Source organism: Phocoena phocoena, chromosome 4, assembly GCF_963924675.1.
Source record: "Phocoena phocoena chromosome 4, mPhoPho1.1, whole genome shotgun sequence".
In the NCBI taxonomy this organism is placed as follows: Eukaryota; Metazoa; Chordata; class Mammalia; order Artiodactyla; family Phocoenidae; genus Phocoena; species Phocoena phocoena.
In genome coordinates, this window is record NC_089222.1 from 14706130 (window position 1) to 14724697 (window position 18568).

An 18568-nucleotide genomic window follows, 5' to 3' on the forward strand; every position below is an offset into this window, starting at 1 on the left:
CCCTGGCTGCACCTTCTTAGTCTCCTGGTTTCTCTTTTCTGTGACTTCTTAATGTTGAGGTGCCTCAAGGGTGAGTCCTTGGTCATCTCTTCTTCTCTATATGTACACACTATCCTGACAATTTCATCTAATTTTTTAATACCACATATACAATGGCTACTTCCAAATGCTCATCTTCAGTCCAGAGCTTTCATCTAAATTCTAATGTCTAGCCACCATCTAACAACAATGCTTGGATTCTAACAGGCAATTCAGATCAACATGTCCAAAATTAAACTCCTGATTTTCCCTCTCAAACTTGCTCCACCTGAGACTTAATCATCTCAATTGATGGCTTCTGCATCTTTCTCATCATTCAGGTCAAAACCCTGGAGTTAACCATGACTTTCTTTCTCTCACACCACTATTCAATCCAACAGCAAACACTGCTAGCTCTACCTGAAAAATATACCCATAATATCTCATCATCTCTTTGTCTGAACAAAGAACCCTAACTGGGTTCCCTGCTTCTCCCCTGGCCTTCTTCCAGTCTATGCCAAACAACAGACAGAATTATCCTTTGTAAATAGAAAGCAAATCATGTTACTTCTCTGCTTTAAAATCTTCCAATGATTTCTTCTCCTATTCAGAATTAAAAGCCAAAATCCTTTATAATCATTTACAAAATAATTATAAACCTGCCAGCTCTTCTGATCTCATTTCCTACTATCCAGTCTTCATTTACTCCACTCCAGTCTCTCTGGACCCTGTGTCATTCCTTGAGCACACCAGACATAGTCCTGCATCGGGGATTTGCAGGGAGAGAATATTCTAGAGGATACTCTAGAATACTCACCCGCCCCCCAATATCCACACAGCAGATTCTCACTGCCTTTAAGCCTTTGTTCAAATGTCACCTTCTCAACAAATTCTGTTCTGACCACTCTATTTGAAACTGCATTTCCCCTCTTCCCACCCCCAATAATCCTGCCATAGTTTTTTTTTCATTGTTCTTATCATATTGTATAACTTACTTATTATGTATGTTATTGAATGTCTGTCTCCTCAATAGCAAGTAGGACCTATGCAAACAGAGATTCTTTACTGTTTTATTCACTGACATGTCAAAACTGCCTAGAAGAGGACCTGGAAACATAATGTGTGTTTAATATGTATTTAAGAAAGGAAGGAAGGGAGGAAGAAAGGAAGGTAGAAAGGCAGGAAGGGAAGGAGGGAGGGAGAGAGCAGGATTTGGGCCTTTCTTGGACAATTCAGTTCAGCTGCCCTCTATAGGCTTCAGTTTTCATCTTGAAATAAAACAAAGGAGCTGAAGCAGGTGAACTATAAGACACCTTCCATTTCTATATCCAACTAGCCAATAATTCTATGAACTCTGTGAATCCAAGGGGTTTCACAAAAGATATAAAGAGCATTTAGACCTTGTTATGATGCAGAATCTCAGGACAAGCAGGAGGACTGGGCTGAGCCTCCTTTCCTCTTATTTCCAGCCTGCCACGAGGCTTCCCTAGCTGAGTCACTTCAGCCTTCCTCCAGATGACACTGATTATGGAGAAGCTGGGATGTCTAACCCACACCACCCCTGATGTACAGGCTACACAACCAAAGCCTTCTTCATGAGATCCCAACATGTCTCTGTCAAATTTAAGTCACTAGAAATTATCAGTTGATATTAGAATAGACATCAAGATTGTGAAAGCTACACTTCTGCCTTTGACTGGTCCCTGTTACCCCTTGGTTTGCAGCAACACGTCAGAGTTGCTGTGAGCAAAGCCCCTGCCCTCTCCATGGACCATAGACTGCTCCAGGGCCTCCATCGGCAAAGGGCCCTATGAATCCTCCTGCTCCTGAGCACAGAGCTCCTGGAATAGAAGCTGCCACACTTACTTTTCACCCACAGGATAAATGTTGTTTCCTAACAGAAGGGTAAAGCCTGAGCTGTAGGAAACGTGGGATCCTGGCCCTGTGGGACACTGGCTGATTCAGAAAGACAAGATCATCAACTGCTGTCTGATTCTATTCCCACTGCAGGGGCCAGTGGAGAACTGGCAGGGAGAGCCCACTCCAAGGAGAAGTCAGCAAGATACTGGGTCATGGTGTGAGGGGTAGATGGATTATGGAGGCTTCTTAGTGTCACTTCAGAGTCACCCTGAGAAAGAAATCTTTCACCAACAGTAAGGCTGGGGGTTGGGTCTCAGCTGTCTTCTCAAACCTGAAATCCCAGAGTCCATGTGGTTTGCCAAGCCAGGCCAGAGCATCAAGAACTCAGGGATTCTGTACCCAAAGACAAGGAAGCATCTTTTTCCTGAGAAAAAGTGACTTATTCACAAAAGACCCATGAAGCCAACCCAGAAAATGGCCTGTTCCTAAAGGCTTGTCAATGGTCAAACTTGCAGTGGACAATGAAGATGCGATAATGCATCTTCTTATAAAGTCACCACCACTAACTCCTATAAGAGGTGAGCTGATCCTTCTCCCTGAAAAATCTTCCACCTGCTTCTCCACCTAGAAAACGCCTACTCATCCTTCCAGATGCAAATGATATGTCCTCCTGAAAACTTTGACGACTCTTCCGCATCCCAAACACACACACACACACACAAACACACACACACACACACACACACACAAAATAAACCACTGTCTTCTCTGTAATATCTCAACACTTTGTTTATAATTTGGTTAGCCAATCCACAAACACCTTGAAGAAATAGGTCTATACCAAAAATGCTTAATTGTGACACCCTCTCATTTCATTAATTGGATATATATTATATATTTTAATGCTATTATCCAATGATGAACTATAGTAATAAGAGTAATAAAAACATATTTCAGAGCAAACAATAGCTAATACACATGGCCATTTCTCTTTGATTCTCAAAATTAGCAATTCTCTTTTGCTTTCATGTAAGAATTTTTGGTCCCTTCCACAAGAAACAACCAAGAAAAAAATGCCAGTGTAACGTAAAGTGACACAGCCTCACAATTTTCTTTCTATTTTACCTGATGACGATTACTTTCCTGCTTAACCTCAAACAGAAGCTGCCCACACTTGCTAGGAATGTAGATATCAGAGCTAGAGATGACAGTTCCATCAATGGTGAATTCTTATTCAAAGTCAGTTTTCCAGCTTGCAATTCCATCTTATGTTGCTGCCATTTTGAAGATTGGAGAGAAGAAAAGTGCAGGAAGATTCATCCCAGCTGGTTGGTGGATAATGAGACAGCTAGTTCCTGTAGCAAATTGACATTTTGTGGAGATCTATCAATAGACCTTCATTAGACACTATGGGTTAGCCTATGATTAAGTGAATTTTCTCTAGCCTGGTCCTCACAGAATGTGGAACAGGCTCCTCTTGAAACTGAGCAGGACCCTTTGGGGCTCCTGGGTACAAATCCTTTCTGTGTCCCCCATTTCTCATTTGCAGGACATAGGCTTCATTCAGCCTCCTTGACATTCTCTGAGTTCCAAAGGGCAGATTCAAACACTTGCTAATCAGGGAAGGGAGGGGGATGTAGAAACAAGGGAAGAGCAGTCAAGAAAGAATAGTGCAGCCTTGGGTCAGGGTCCTGGTTCCCCCTCAAGGAATATACATAACAATAACTTTGAATTCTTCTGCAGGAAATAAGACCCCCACCCAGGTGGAGGATGGCAACTTCAGGCTGAACACAAGATCTCTGGAAAACCACCCTGTTACCTCACCACCAACCAATCAGAAGAAAGTGAGACACCCTGCAACCTTCACCCCAAATTTTGCCTATGAAAAGCTTTCCCCAAAACCATCAGGGAGTTCAGAGTGTTTTAGCATGAGCCACCCATTCTCCTTTCTTGGCCCTTCAGTAAACCTTTCTTTGCTCCAAACTCTGACCTTACAATTTATTTGGCCTCATTGTGCATTGGACACACAACTTTGGTAACACTGTCATGAAAGATACATGTACAGATAAGAGAATTGGATTATGATTGGGACCCAGGGCAACCATGGGAATGGGCAAAACCCAACTGGGGAGTGTTCTTCTCAGTCAAGGGCTAGCAAACTCTTCTGCCAAGAGCCATATACTAAATATTTTCAGTTTTTCAAGACATGTGTTCTCTGTAGCAAGTACTCAACTCTGCCATTGTAGCACAACAGCTGCCATAGAAAATACAAAACTGTGTTCCAATAAAACTTTATTTTCACAAGCAGGCAACTAGCCTAAGGTTTTTGACCCCTGCTCTAGGCCAGTATTTCCCAAAGTATTGTATACATACCACTGTGGAACATGGGTATACTGAGTGATTTTAGGTAGTTCTCAAAGAGATATTTTAAATTTTACATTATGTTTGTGATTTAAGGTTTACTAGAAACAAATACATAATTATCAAACTCTCAATTTCAAGGATATTATTGCTTAGGATAAGACTAAATTTATTTTTAAGTTTAAAAAACCAGTTGATTAGTGACAATTCCCAGGACCACTTTTCATGGGAGCAGTTCAAGCTGGACGTCAAGTGCATAAGCAGAAGCACCATGGTGCTGCTGGTCTGCATGCTTGAGGTGAAGGCGGCAGGCGCCCAGTGAGCCCTCTTCAGTGGGCCCCTAGTATAAGAGGTCAGCATCCTGGTGGGTTTTGCCACTGAGCCGCAGTTCCTGGGTCGCGCAGCGGCTGTGAGCACCGAGGGCAAGGAGGTTCAGACTGCCATCCTGGGCAGTGTCATGAGTGTGGTATTGGCCTGCATACTCCTAGCCCAGTGCCTCAGGGATCTGGCTAAGCACCCTGCTGAGGACTCCAAGATGTGGGACCACAGGGAGAGGCTGAGGAACTCGGGCTGTGCCATGTCTGAAGCCTGCACCCTGCTATATCAGACCTTAAGGGAGAGGTCCTCACCTAGGACCTTACTACCTGTGAATTCCAATTCTGTGAATTAGCATTCCCCACCTCCCCCTCCATCTCCTTCTTCCACTCTCAGGCTAAAGGAAGATACTTATTCTCTTTCCCTCTCCATTTATACCAAAGAAATCAAAGGTGAAATTCCCCTCCACTCCGCAACCCATGTTAAGTGCTCGAGAGAAATCTTCCAGAAGGCAGGACAATGCATACCATTTACACACACACTCAGAGGGCCCCCGGGGCCCACCAGCCCATACACAGTAGGGACAGGAGATGGAAGATGTGTCATCTTCTGGTTGTGGTATTACCCCCCACCCCCTACCCCAGCTCCTTTTTCGGAATTCCTCAACTGAATTTTATTATTACTTGGGCAGGAAGGAGGTCATGGGTTCATTTCTATTTTGGTCTTTATTTTTCCCTAATTAAAAGAAAGGTTACCTCACTTTTCACTCCTTAGACATGTATGTGAGGCAGAAGGTAGATGGGACCCAGGCTGAACAGCTGAAGTTTCTTCCCTGTGGGCAGAAACTCCATAACAACAGGAGAGAGGAGGCTGGGCCCTGTCCACATAAGAGATAAAAAACCACATATTCCTCACACTCGAAGTCAAGGAGACCTTCCCGACTACATAGAAAGGCTCCTTGGAGGTCAAAAAGGGAGGGGGCACCACCCCACAGAAAGTGATGTCAACTACCCCTAGGCCTCTTCACTAGAATCCATCTTGGCTAAGAGATGTGCACACACACAGGGGAGGACCCTTAGATATACCAGATATACCAAATACGGACTCAGAACCAGGCAAAGTAAGATGATTGGTCAAAGGAAAACTGGAAGAAATGCCCCATAAAAGTGATTCAAACTACCAAAAGGGCATGATTCTCTCTCTCTCTGAGCTGGTCTGTGTGTCTACCCACAAGTACTTTTTCCCTCCTAATAAACACTTTACTTGCTTCACTACTTTCTGTCTCTATGTGGAAATTCATTTCTACACAGCTGATGGGCCAAGGCCTTGTCACTGGCCACTGGTACCTGATGGTCTAGTGGCTAGGATTCAGCACTCTCACTGCTGTGGCCTGACCTCAGTCTCTGGCCGGGAACCGAAACTCTGCTTCAAGCCACTGCAGGCTTAGGTCACCCAAAATCAGATGTAGCTACCTTTTTTGTATGTTGTCATTTTTTTAAGCAGTCATGATAGTTTAAGTGTATACTTGGTGTGGAAAGAGTATGACTTTGCCATGTGATTTGCAAATAGGGGGAAAAGCTACTGTGAGGGTGTGTTTTATTTTTTAATTTACACTATAGAGTGATTCCGCCCCACCCCCCAATGTAAAGTTTTTACCTTGCATGTACTGGAAGATTTATTTCATCTATTAAAATGTTATGCTTCTCAAAAATAAGTTAATTAAGAAAATAATACATTAATAAAAGGAGGATATTGAAATTGAAAATATCTTGGAGGTGATCTATGAATGGCCAAAGCCTTCAAACACTGCTTTAAGCTTCACTTTCATCCTCCCCACTGGGACACTATGATCTCACTTCATCTGTATGATCACTATTATTATTATAATCGGTCCATGGATGGGCCCCGAAGAGGCTACTTCAGACTTCTGGACTGGATTTCCCCTCTGGGAAATGAATACTACTCACAGATTTGTTCACAGAAGTGAATTACGGTTTGTCTTAAAGTCTTTCAACTATTAAATGACCATACCTATAATTTTCTTTGGAATAAATTTTTGATGTTTTTAAAGTTAAAGAAAAATAGACATTCATTCTTTTCTGTAATTTGAAAAGAAAAAATATTCACTTTATTAAATAAAAGAACCTTTGATCAAAGGGAAATCAGAGATTATTATGTAATCTACTGAGGGATTTGTGGGGATGGGGTAGGGATACAAGAATAGCTTTTTGTTTATATTTTTAGCCCCTATGAAAATCATGTTTCAGAACATTATATGTCTCAAGCTATAGAGAATAAAAATTAAAAGGGCAAAGAATGTAAGATTTTTCTCACTTCTCTTCTGATAGTGAAGCCTTTTGACACAATTTACTCACAAGTCCCCTTTGACTTCTGAATAGAGACTTAATTCCCAGGTGAGATGAGTCACCTTCTTCCTAGGAGAGAAAATCAGCTAAGCATAGGTATCAGTCACACTGTGTATTCTCATCAGCCTTTATTATGTGGAACAGGAATAAGCAGAAGTCCAGACACAGGAAAAAGACACACATGAATTCAAACCCAGCTTGGCCATTTTTTGTCCTACTTTGTAGAATTGTGATAAATATTCAAGATAACTATGTAAAGTCTTTAAAATGGTTTCTGACTAGGCTTGCTAGATTTAGCAAATAAATATAGAGGCCATCTGTATTTTATCTGGCAAGTCTAATCTGGTACAGCGTACACTTGCAATACATTTTAGAAATTATCTTTATTGAAAACATGTGACCTTCTGTCTCTTCATGGTGTCAGTTTAGGAAAAATAAGAACATGTCTTGCAGTGGGCATGTAGTTAACTTATTTCTTTTCTCAGAAACAGAAACTTTGTTTTAGATACAGAAAGAGGAGGGAAAGGCCAACTCTGTGTTAAACAAAATGTATTTTGGAAAAGAACAAGTAAACTGAGAAGAAAAAGTCTTATTAGAAAAGTAGCCTCAGGGAAGGAAATATAGCTATATCTCCTGATTGCAATTTCCTTTAAATTTTGCATTAAGTCCACACTTGAATCCAGTTCTTGATAGCCTTCTGTGGCTTATTTAAGATGAGGCAGAGTTATTTTAGTATAAGAGGGATGAGATTAAAGTCTGGGAGGCATATGAAATATCCCATCCATTTTCAGGCTGACACCCATGCTCATCTCTTAGTGAAGCTATGACCACAGACTTCATAAGTGCTTCTAACTATGGGACAGGATGGGTCAGTGAAGTTGGTGCTTTACAGCATGTTTTTCTTTTTCTCAAGATGACTGAATAAAAATTATTGTTCTCCATCCCAAGGGAGTCTAAAGAACCAGTGATACTCTGAATTGGCTTGCTTTCTAAGATGTTTCTCTTACAGGTTTTCTGAAGATGAATGGCTAAATGTGTGTCTACACTCAGTTGTCAAAACAAGATGGCTTTGAAAAGCAGGGGGGAAAGCTGCTCTAGAACCTACTTGGATTGTGATCCTGAAATAGTGAGTTTCTTGTCTTAACCATAACAAAAATATTCAGAGTGGTTTATGTGACCATTTTCAGGCACAGTATTAAAAAAAATAGAATAAATAGATCCATGCCTCCTGGAATATGGATAATAAATATTCTGAAAAGTACACTCATTAACATATAACTAGATTCTGCATGAATTACAAAATCAATCTTTTCAAAGTAGTGCTGAGCTTGCAAGAAAGTAAGAAATAAGTCATGTTAGGTGGAGGGAGGTTGGGAAAAGAGACAATAATTATAATAAAAAAACATGAACAGCGAAGAAGTGCAAAACCCAGAGCTTCCTTGAATGCAAACACTAAAACCGGCATTAGAAAAGGGATACTAGATGTAGGGCAAAGTGGGGACCTAAGCTAAATCCTCTGTATGTGGCTTAAATTCCTTTGGAGGAAGTTAAAGTAGTCCCAGACTAGTAGCCCAACAGGCTCTCAATAGAAACAAACAAATCTTCTTTGGTGACAGCAACTCCAACTTAGGCTCTTAGTAATCTCATAGAATAAGAGCAATTAAATATGATCTCACAAACAAAATTATCAATACACAGGGAAACAAATCACCATGAATAAAAGTTACAGAAATATACACTGCATTATCAGATGTAGAATATAAAATATGAATGAAATGTTTAAAAGAAAGTTAAAACTAAAAATGAGTTTTTAAAAAAGAGCATATCAGGGCTTCCCTGGTGGCGCAGTGGTTGAGAATCTGCCTGCCAATGCAGGGGACACGGGTTCGAGCCCTGGTCTGGGAGGATCCCACATGCCGCGGAGTGACTGGGCCCGTGAGCCACAACTACTGAGCCTGCGCGTCTGGAGCCTGTGCTCCGCAACGAGAGGCCACGATAGTGAGAGGCCCGCGCACCGCGATGAAGACTGGCCCCCATTGCCGCAACTAGAGAAAGCCCTCGCACAGAAACGAAGACCCAACACAGCCATAAATAAATAAATTAATTAATTTAAAAAAAAAAAAGAGCATATCAAAACGACCTAGTGGAATTTAAAATAAGCAAATAGAAGTTTTAGGAATGAAAAATATAATAGCTGAAAATGGAAACTCAATGGAGATGTTAAAGAGAAAATTGCTTACTATAACTGAAGAGATATTAGTGAACTGAACAATAGATGATGTTAGAACAATTGGATATTCATATTAAAAAAAAGGAAACTTGACCCATATCTCACATATACAAAAGTTACCTCAAAATGAATAATACCTAAAAGTAAAACCTAACCTTACAAAACTTCTAGAAAAAAATATAAAAGAAACAAATTTGTGGCATTGAGTTAGGCAAAGGTTTCTTAAATACAACACCAAAAGATAAGAGAAAAAATGACAAATTGGACTTCATCAAAATTTATAGCTTCTGCTCTATCTTTTGAAAGACTCTGTTAAGAGAATGAAAAGATAAACCATACGTTTGGAAAAAATATTTGCAATTTACATTTCTGATGTAAGAATTGTGTTCCAAATACATAAATAATTCTCAAAACACAATAATAAGAACAAAAACAACCTTCTCCCCCCAAAATGGACAAAAGACCTGAACATACTTCACCAAAGAAGATATAGATAGTCATTAGAAATCATTAGTCTAAGTTATTAGCCATTAGAAAATAGACAAAAGTACAATGAAATACTACTTTACACACAGTAAAATGGATAAAATAAAAAATATTAGCAATACCAGGTGCGGGTGATAATGCAGAGCAATTAGAAGTATCAGACATTGCTTATGGGAATTCAACACGATACAACCATTTTGGGAAACTGTTTAGCAGTCTCTTACAAAGCTAAACATACACTTACCACATGATCCAACAATCCCACTCCTAGGTACTTACCTAAAGAAATGAAAGTTTACATTTACACAAAACCCAAAACATAACTGCTTATACAGCTTATTCATTACCATCTAAAACAACCCAGATGTCCTTCAGCTGATAACTGAATAAATAAAATGTGGTACATCCAGTCAATGGAAGAATAGTCAAAAATAAAAAAGAAAGAGCTAGTGAGTACACAACAGTGTGGATGGATTCCAAATGCATTATGCACCATTTATTTAAAAGACTATACTTTCTCCATTGAAATTTTCTCACACCTTTGTGAAAAATAAATTGGCCCAGCATCCAGACAGAGAGCCATATGGAAACGTCAAACTTTACGTGATAAACCAGATGAACTTTAGCAGACTTACAGACCATCCCTTTCAAACAGCATCAGAATACACATTTTTCTGAAGCACACATGGAACATTCTCCAGGATAGGTCATATGTTGGGCCATAAAACAAGCCTTAATAAATTTAAGAGGATTAAAATCATATCAGGCATCTTTTCTGATCACAATGCTATGAAACTAGAAATGAATTACAAGAAGAAAAATGGAAAATTCACAAATATGTGGAGATTAACAAACATGCTACTGAAAAACCAATGAGTCAAAGAAGAAACATTTTTGAGACAAAAGAAAATGGAAATACAGCATATCAAAACTGATGGGTTGCAACAAAAGCAATTCTGAAGTGGAAGTTTATGTGATAAATGCCTACATTAAGAAACAAGAAAGATCTCAAATAAACAGCCTAATTTTCCACCTCAAGGAACTAGAAAGCAAGAACAAATTAAGCCCAAGTTAACAGAAGGAAATAAATAACAAAGATCACAGGGGAAGTAAATGAAATAGAGACTAAAACGATAATAGTAAAGATCAATGAAACTAAGAGCTGTTTTTTTGAAAACAAACAAGACAAACCTCTAGCTAGACTTACTGAGAGAGAGAGAGAGAGAGAGAGAGAGAGAGAGAGAGGAGTCAAATAAAATTACAAGTGAAAGAAGAGACATTACAACTGATACCACACAAATACAAAGGATCATAAGAGACTTCTATGAACAATTATACACTGACAAATTGGACAACCTAAAAGAAACTGATAAATTTCTAGTAACACAACATACCAAGATTGAATCATGAAGAAATAAACAACAGACCAATTACTAGTAAGGAGACTGAATCAAAAACTTCCCAAAACACAAAAGTCAGGGACCAGATGGCTTCACTGGTGAATTCTACCAAACATTTAAAGAAGAATTAATACAAATCCTCAAGCCTTCCAAAACACTGAAGCAGACAGAGCACTTCCAAATTCATTTTATGAGGCCAGCACTATCTTGATACCAAAACCAAACAAGGATACTATCAAAAAAGAAAATTGCAGGCCAGTATCACTGAAGAACATAGCTGCAAAAATCCTCAATGAAATATTAGCCAAAAAATTCAACAGTACATAGAAATAATCATAAACAATGATCAAATGGTATTTATTCCAGGGGTGCAAGAGTGGTTCAACATCTGCAAATCAATCAATGTGACACACCACATCAACAAAATGAAGAATAAAAGTTACATAATCATGGCATTAGATGCAGAAAAAGCATTTGACTGAATTCAATGTCTTTTAATTATAAAATCTCTCCACAAACAGCAACTAGAGGGAATTTACCTCAACATAATAAAGGTCACATATGACAAACCCACAGGTAATATCATACTTAACAGTGAAAAGCTGAAAGCTTTTCCTCTAACATCAGGAAAGACAAGAATGTCCACTCTCACAGCTTTTATTCAACATAGTACTGGAAGTTCTAGCCAGAGCTATTAAGCAAGAAAAACAAATTTTCTGAAAAGAAGAAGAAAACTTCTATTTGCAGATGACATTTTATATATATATATATATATATATATATATATATATATATATATATATATATATATATTAAAAACTCTAAAGACTCCATTAAAAATTGTTAGAACTAATAAATTCAGTAAAGTTGCAGGATACAAAATCTATATACAAAAATTAGTTACACTTCTCTACATTAATAACAAACTATCAGAAAGAACAATTAAGAAAATAATCACATTTACAATTACATCAAAAAGAATAAAATACCTAGGAATAAATTTAACCAAGAAGGTGAATGTACACTGTAAACTTTAAGACTTTGATGAAAGCAGTTGAAGAAGACACAGATAAATGGAAAGATATTCCATACTCATGGATTGGAAGAATTAATAGTTAAAATGACCATACAATCCAAAGCAATCTGCAGATTTAATGCAATCTCTTTCAAAATTCCAATGACATCTTTCACAGAAACTGAACAAACAATCCTAAAATTTGTATGGAATCACAAAGACCCTGAATAACCAAACCAATCTTGAGAAAGAAGAACTAAGCTGGAGGCAACACACTTCCTGATTTCAAATTATATATCAAAGCTATAGTGATCAACACAATATGGTATTGACAGCAAAACACACAAAAATCAAAGAAACAGAATAGAAAACCTAGAAATAAATCAATGCATATAGATTAATTTACCACAAAAGAGACAAGAATACACAGTAGGGAAAGGATAGTCTCTTTGATAAATGGTGTTGGGAAAATTGGATAGCCACATGTAAAAGAATGAAACTGGACCCCTGTCTTACACCATACACAAAAATCAACTCAAAATGACTAAAGACCTAAATGCAAGAACTGAAACCATAAAATTCACAGAAGAAAACATAGGGAGTAAGCAACTTGAAATTGGTTTTGGGAATGATATTTTGGATTTAACACCAAAAGCAAAGGCAACAAAGACAAAAATAAACAATGGGACTACACCAAACTAAAAAGCATGTGCATAGCAAAGGAAATCATCAACAAAATGAAAAGGCCACCTATGTAATCAGAGAAAGTATTTGCAAATCATATATTGATAACCAGTTAATGTAAAAAATATACAAGGAACACATAGAACCAACAGCAAAAAAGCAAAGAATCCAATTTTAAAATGAGCAGAGGAACTGAATAGACAGTTTTACAAAGAAGGCACACAAATGGCCATCAGGTACATAAAAAGGAGCTCAACATCACTAATCATCAGGGAAATGAAAATCAAAACCACAATGAGATATCACCTCACACCTATTAGAATGGCTATCATCAAAAAGACAAGAGGCAAGAAGTATTGGTGGGGATGAGGAGAGAAAGGAATCCTCTGTTGATGAGAATGTAAATTGGTACAGCCACTAAGGAAAACAGTATGGAGGTTCCTCAAAAAATTAAAAATAGTGTTACCATATGATCCTGCAATCCCACTTCTGGATATTTATCCAAAGGAAATGGAAATAGGATCTTGAAGAGATATCTGCACTGCCATGTTTATTATTGCCAAGATATGGAAACAACCTAATGTCCATCAATTAATGGATAAAGAAAATATATATAATGTAATTATTATTCAGCCATAAAAAAGGAGGAAATTCTACCATCTGCAATAACATGAATGAAACTTGAGGAAATTATGCTAAGTGAAATAAGTCAGACAAAGACAAATGTTGTATCTCAATTGTATGTGAAATCTAAAATATTAAACTCATAGAAACAGAACAAATTGTTCGTTATCAGAGATGGGGCAAGTGGGAATGGGAAAAACGGCTAAATTGTTCAAAAGTTACAAACTTTCAGTTATAAGTTGTGAGGATGTAGTATACAGCATGGTGATTATAGTTAACAATATTTTATCATATATATGAAAGTTGCTAAAAGAGTAACTTAGTTCTCATGACACAAAAAACTGTAAACATTTTAGGTGATGGGTGTCAACTAAACATTGGGATAATCATTTCACAATATATACAAATATTAAATCATGATGCTGTACACCTTAAACTAATACAATTATATGTCAATTATATCTCAATAACAATGGTGGGGAAGCAATTCAATGGAGGAAGAATAGCTTTCAAACTAATGGTCCTGGAGCAATTGGACATGCGTAAGCGAAAAATGAACCTTGACCTAAACCACACCTCCCACAAAAAATTAACTCAAATGGATCATGGACTGAACTGTGAAATGTAAAACTATATAACTTTTGTAGAAATAGGGGGAAATATTCAGGTCTAAGGGCTAAGTGAAGTGTTTTAGACATGACATCACAAGCATGGCCCATGAAATGGAAACTTGATAAATTGTAACTCATCAATATTAAAAACTTTGGCTTTGTGAAATACTGTGAAGATGAAAATACAAGCTCTAGGTTGGGAGAAGATATTTGTAAACATTTATATACAACATTGTTGAAATGACAAAGTTATAGACCTAGGAAACAGATTAGTGGTAACTGGGGGTGGGGTGAGGGGAAGGCAAGAAGGAAGGTAGTTATGGTCATAAAAGGGTAGCTTTGATGGAATCTTAGCTTCATTGTGGTGGTAACATGAACTAAATATCCCCCCCCACAACACACACACACACACACACACACACACACACACACACATACATACGTGGGCTTGTGAAATTTGTACAATTAAGGTCAGCGGGTTATATTAATGCCAATATCCTACTCTACCTTTGCATGATCACCATTGAGAGAATGTCGCTAAGGGAATGAAGTGGGATCTTGCTGTATTATTGTTTACAACTGCATATAAATCTACAATTATCTCAAAAGAAAAAGGTTTTAAAATATATTTTAAAACATTTTTTACTCCTGGGCCATACAAAAATGGGCTGGGGGCCAGATTTGACCCATAAGCTATAATTACATTTAATGTAATTATTGTTATGTTAGGATTTGTCTGACATTTTGTTGTTTTCTGTTTGTCTCTGTTTACCATTAATGTTTCCCCTTTCCTGTCTTCCTGTGGCAGGAGGAACATTTTTAAAATTCCACTTTTAATGTATTTTAGTAATTTTGGGTGTATGTATGTGTGTCTGGTGTATTAAATTTACTGATTTCTATAGGGATTACAGTATCGTTTTTTTCCTGGTAGATTTGCATTATTTTTTAAAAATTTAGTTTATTCAAGTATAGTGGATTTACAATGTTGTGTTAATTTCTGCTGTATAACAAAGTGATTCGGGTATATATATATATGTACTTTTTCATATTCTTTACCATTATGGTTTATCACAGGATATTGAATATAATTCCTTGTGCTATATAGTAGGATCTTGTTGTTTATCCATTCTGTATATAATAGTTTGCATCTGCTAATCCCAAACTCCCAGTCCTTCCCTCCCTCTTGGCAACTACAAGTCTGTTCTCTATGTCTGTGAGTCCGTTTCTGTTTGGTAGATAAGTTCATTTGTGTCATACTTTAGATTCCACATATATGTGATGTCATATGGTATTTGTCTTTCATGTTCTGACTTAGTATGATAATCTCTAGGTCCATCCATGTTGCTGTAAATGGCATTATTTCATTCTTTTTTATGGCTGAATAGTATCCCATTGTATATATGTACCATATCTTCTTTCATTCATCTGTCAATGGACATTTAGGTTGTTTCCATGTCTTGGCTATTGTATATAGTGCTGCCATGAACATAGGGTGCATGTACCTTTTTGAATTAAAGTTTTGTCTAGATATATGCCCAGGAGTGGGATTGCTGGATCATATGGCAGCTCTATTTTTAGTTTTTTGAGAAACTTCTATACTGTTCTTCATAGTGGCTGCACCAATTTACATTCCTACCAACACTGTAGGATGGTTCCTTTTTTTCTGCATCCTCTCCAGCATTTATTATTTGTAGACTTTTTAGTCATGGCCATTCTGACCAGTGTTAGGTGGTCAGAATGATTAGATTTGCATTTGCATTTCTCTATACAATATCTATTCTTAATTTATCAGTCTAGTAATAACACTTTATCACTCCCTGTGGAATCTAGAAACTTTACACCTTTATGTCCCTTTATCCTCCTTCCATTATGATGCAGCTGCCTTAAGTATTACTTCTATATACATTGAAAACTGCTTCAGAAAATGTTTTCATTTTACTTTCAGCCATCAAACATTGTTTTTATAAGTCAGGAAGAGAAGAATAATCCATTATATTCACCCTTTACATTGCTCTTACTTCATCCTGATGTTCCAGGTTTCCTTCTGTTAGCACTACTTTCTACCTGAAGAACTCCCTTTAGCAATTCTTTCAGAGCAGTTCTGCTACAGACAGATTCCCTTAATCTCATCAATTACCTTCATTCCTGGAGGATACTTAACACTGGATAAAGTATTCTGGGTTTACATTTCTTTTCTTTCAGTTCTTGAAAAATGCTGGTTCGCTTTTGACTGGCCTCAGTTTCTGAAGAGAAATCTATTATCAGTTAAATCATTGATCCCTTATAACTGTTGTGTCTTTCTCTCTGACTGTTTTTAAGAATTTTTTCCTTGTATTTAGTTTTGAGAAATTTGATTATGATGTGTCTGGACATGGATTTCTTTAGGTTCATTTTGTTTGGAGGTTGCTTACCTTTTTTAATCTCTGGGTTTACATCTTCTGCAAAATTTTGGAAGATTTCAGCATTATTTCTTCAAATAACTTTTCAGCCCTGAACTCTTTCACCTTTCCCTTTGGAACACCTATGACAAAAATGGAGCATCTTCTGTTATTGTCTCAGAGGTCCTCAAGGCTCTGTTTAATTTTTTTCAATTCAATTTCTATCTGATGTCCATATTTGATCCTTTATGTTGATCTGTCTTTAAAAAAACCTTTTAATTTTATATTAGAGTATAGATGATTAACAAAGTTGTGTTAAGTTCATGTGTACAGCAAAGTGATTCACTTATACATATACATGTATCTGTTCTTTTACAAATTCTTTTCCCATTTAGGCTGTTACATAATACTGAGCAGAGTTCCCTGTGCTATACAGTATAGTTCCTTGTTGGTTATCCATTTTAAATATAGCAGTGTGTACAAGTCAATGCCAGACTCTTTATCCCTTCCCCCACCTCCTGTCTTGGGAACCATGAGTTCATTCTGTAAGTCTGTGAGTCTGTTTCTGTTTTGTAAATAAGTTCATTTGTATGTTTTCTTAAGATTCTGCATATAAGCAATGACATACAATATTTATCTTTCTCTGTCTGACTTAGGTCACTCAGTATGATAATTTCTAGGTCCATCCATGTTGCTGCAAATGGCATTATTTCATTCTTTTTAATGGCCGAGTAATATTCTATTGTATATATGTACCATCCTCATCCATTCCTCTGTTGATGGAATGCTTCTATGTCTTGGCTATTGTAAACAGTGTTGCAATGAACATTGGGGTGCATGTATGCTTTCAGACCATGTTTTTCTCCTGATATATGCATAGCAGTGGGGTTGCTGGATCATATGGTAGCTCTTTTTTTAAGTTTTTTAACGAACCTCCAAACTGTTCTCCATAGTGGCTATACCATTTTACCTTCCCACTAACAGTGTAAGAGAGTTCCCTTCTCTGCCCAGCCTCTCCAGCATTTATTTTTTGTGGATTTTTTAAAAGATAGTCATTCTGACTGGTGTGAGGTGATATCACATTGTAGTTTTGATTTGCATTTCTCTAATAATTAGTGATGTTGAACATCTTTTCATGTGTCTCTTGACCATCTGTATGTCTTCTTTAGAAAAAGGCCTATTTAGTCTTCTGCCCATTTTTTGATTCGGTTGTTTGTTTTAATGATATTAAGCTGTGTGAGTTGTTTGTAAATTTTGGAGACTAATCCCTTGTTGGTCACATCATTTGCAAATATTTTCTCCCATTCTGTGGGTTGTCTTTTCGTTTTGTTTATGGTTTCCTTTGCTGTGCAAAACTTTTGAGTTTAGTTAGGTCCCATTGTTTATTTTTGTTTTTATTTGCATTACTGTGGGAGATAGATTGAAAAAGATATTGCTGCGATTTATGTCAGAGAGTGTTCTGCCTAAGTTTTCCTCTAAGAGTTTTATAGTGCCTGGCTTTACATTCAGGTCTTTAATCCATTTTGAGTTTATTTTTGTTTATGGTGTTAGAGAGTGTTCTAATTTCATTCTTCTAAATGTAGCTGACCTGTTTTCCCAGCACCATTTACTGAAGACGCTGTCTTCCCTCCATTGTATAGTCTTGCCTCCTTTGTCATAAATTAATTGACCATGGTGCATGAGTTTATTTCTGGGCTTTCTATCCTGTTCCATTGATCAATATTTTTGTGCCAGTACCACACTGTCTTGATTACTGTAGATTTACAGTATAGTCTGAAGTCAGGAAGCCTGATTCCCCCAGCTCCGTTTTTCTTTCTCAAGATTGCTTTGGCTATTCAGAGTCTTTTTTTTTTTTTTTTAACATCCTTATTGGAGTATAATTGCTTTACAATGGTGTGTTAGTTTCTGCTTTATAACAAAGTGAATCCGTTATACATATACATATGTTCCCATATCCTTTCCCTCTTGCATCTCCTTCCCTCCCACCCTCCCTATCCCACCCCGCTAGGTGGTCACAAAGCACCGAGCTGATCTCCCTGTGCTCTGCGGTTGCTTCCTACTAGCTACCTATTTTACGTTTGGTAGTGTATACATGTCCATAACACTCTCTCACTTTGTCACAGCTTATTCAGGGTCTTTTGTTGTTTCCATTCAAACTGTAAAATTTTTTCTTCTAATTCTGTGAAAAATGCTATTGGTAATTTGATAGGGATTGCACTG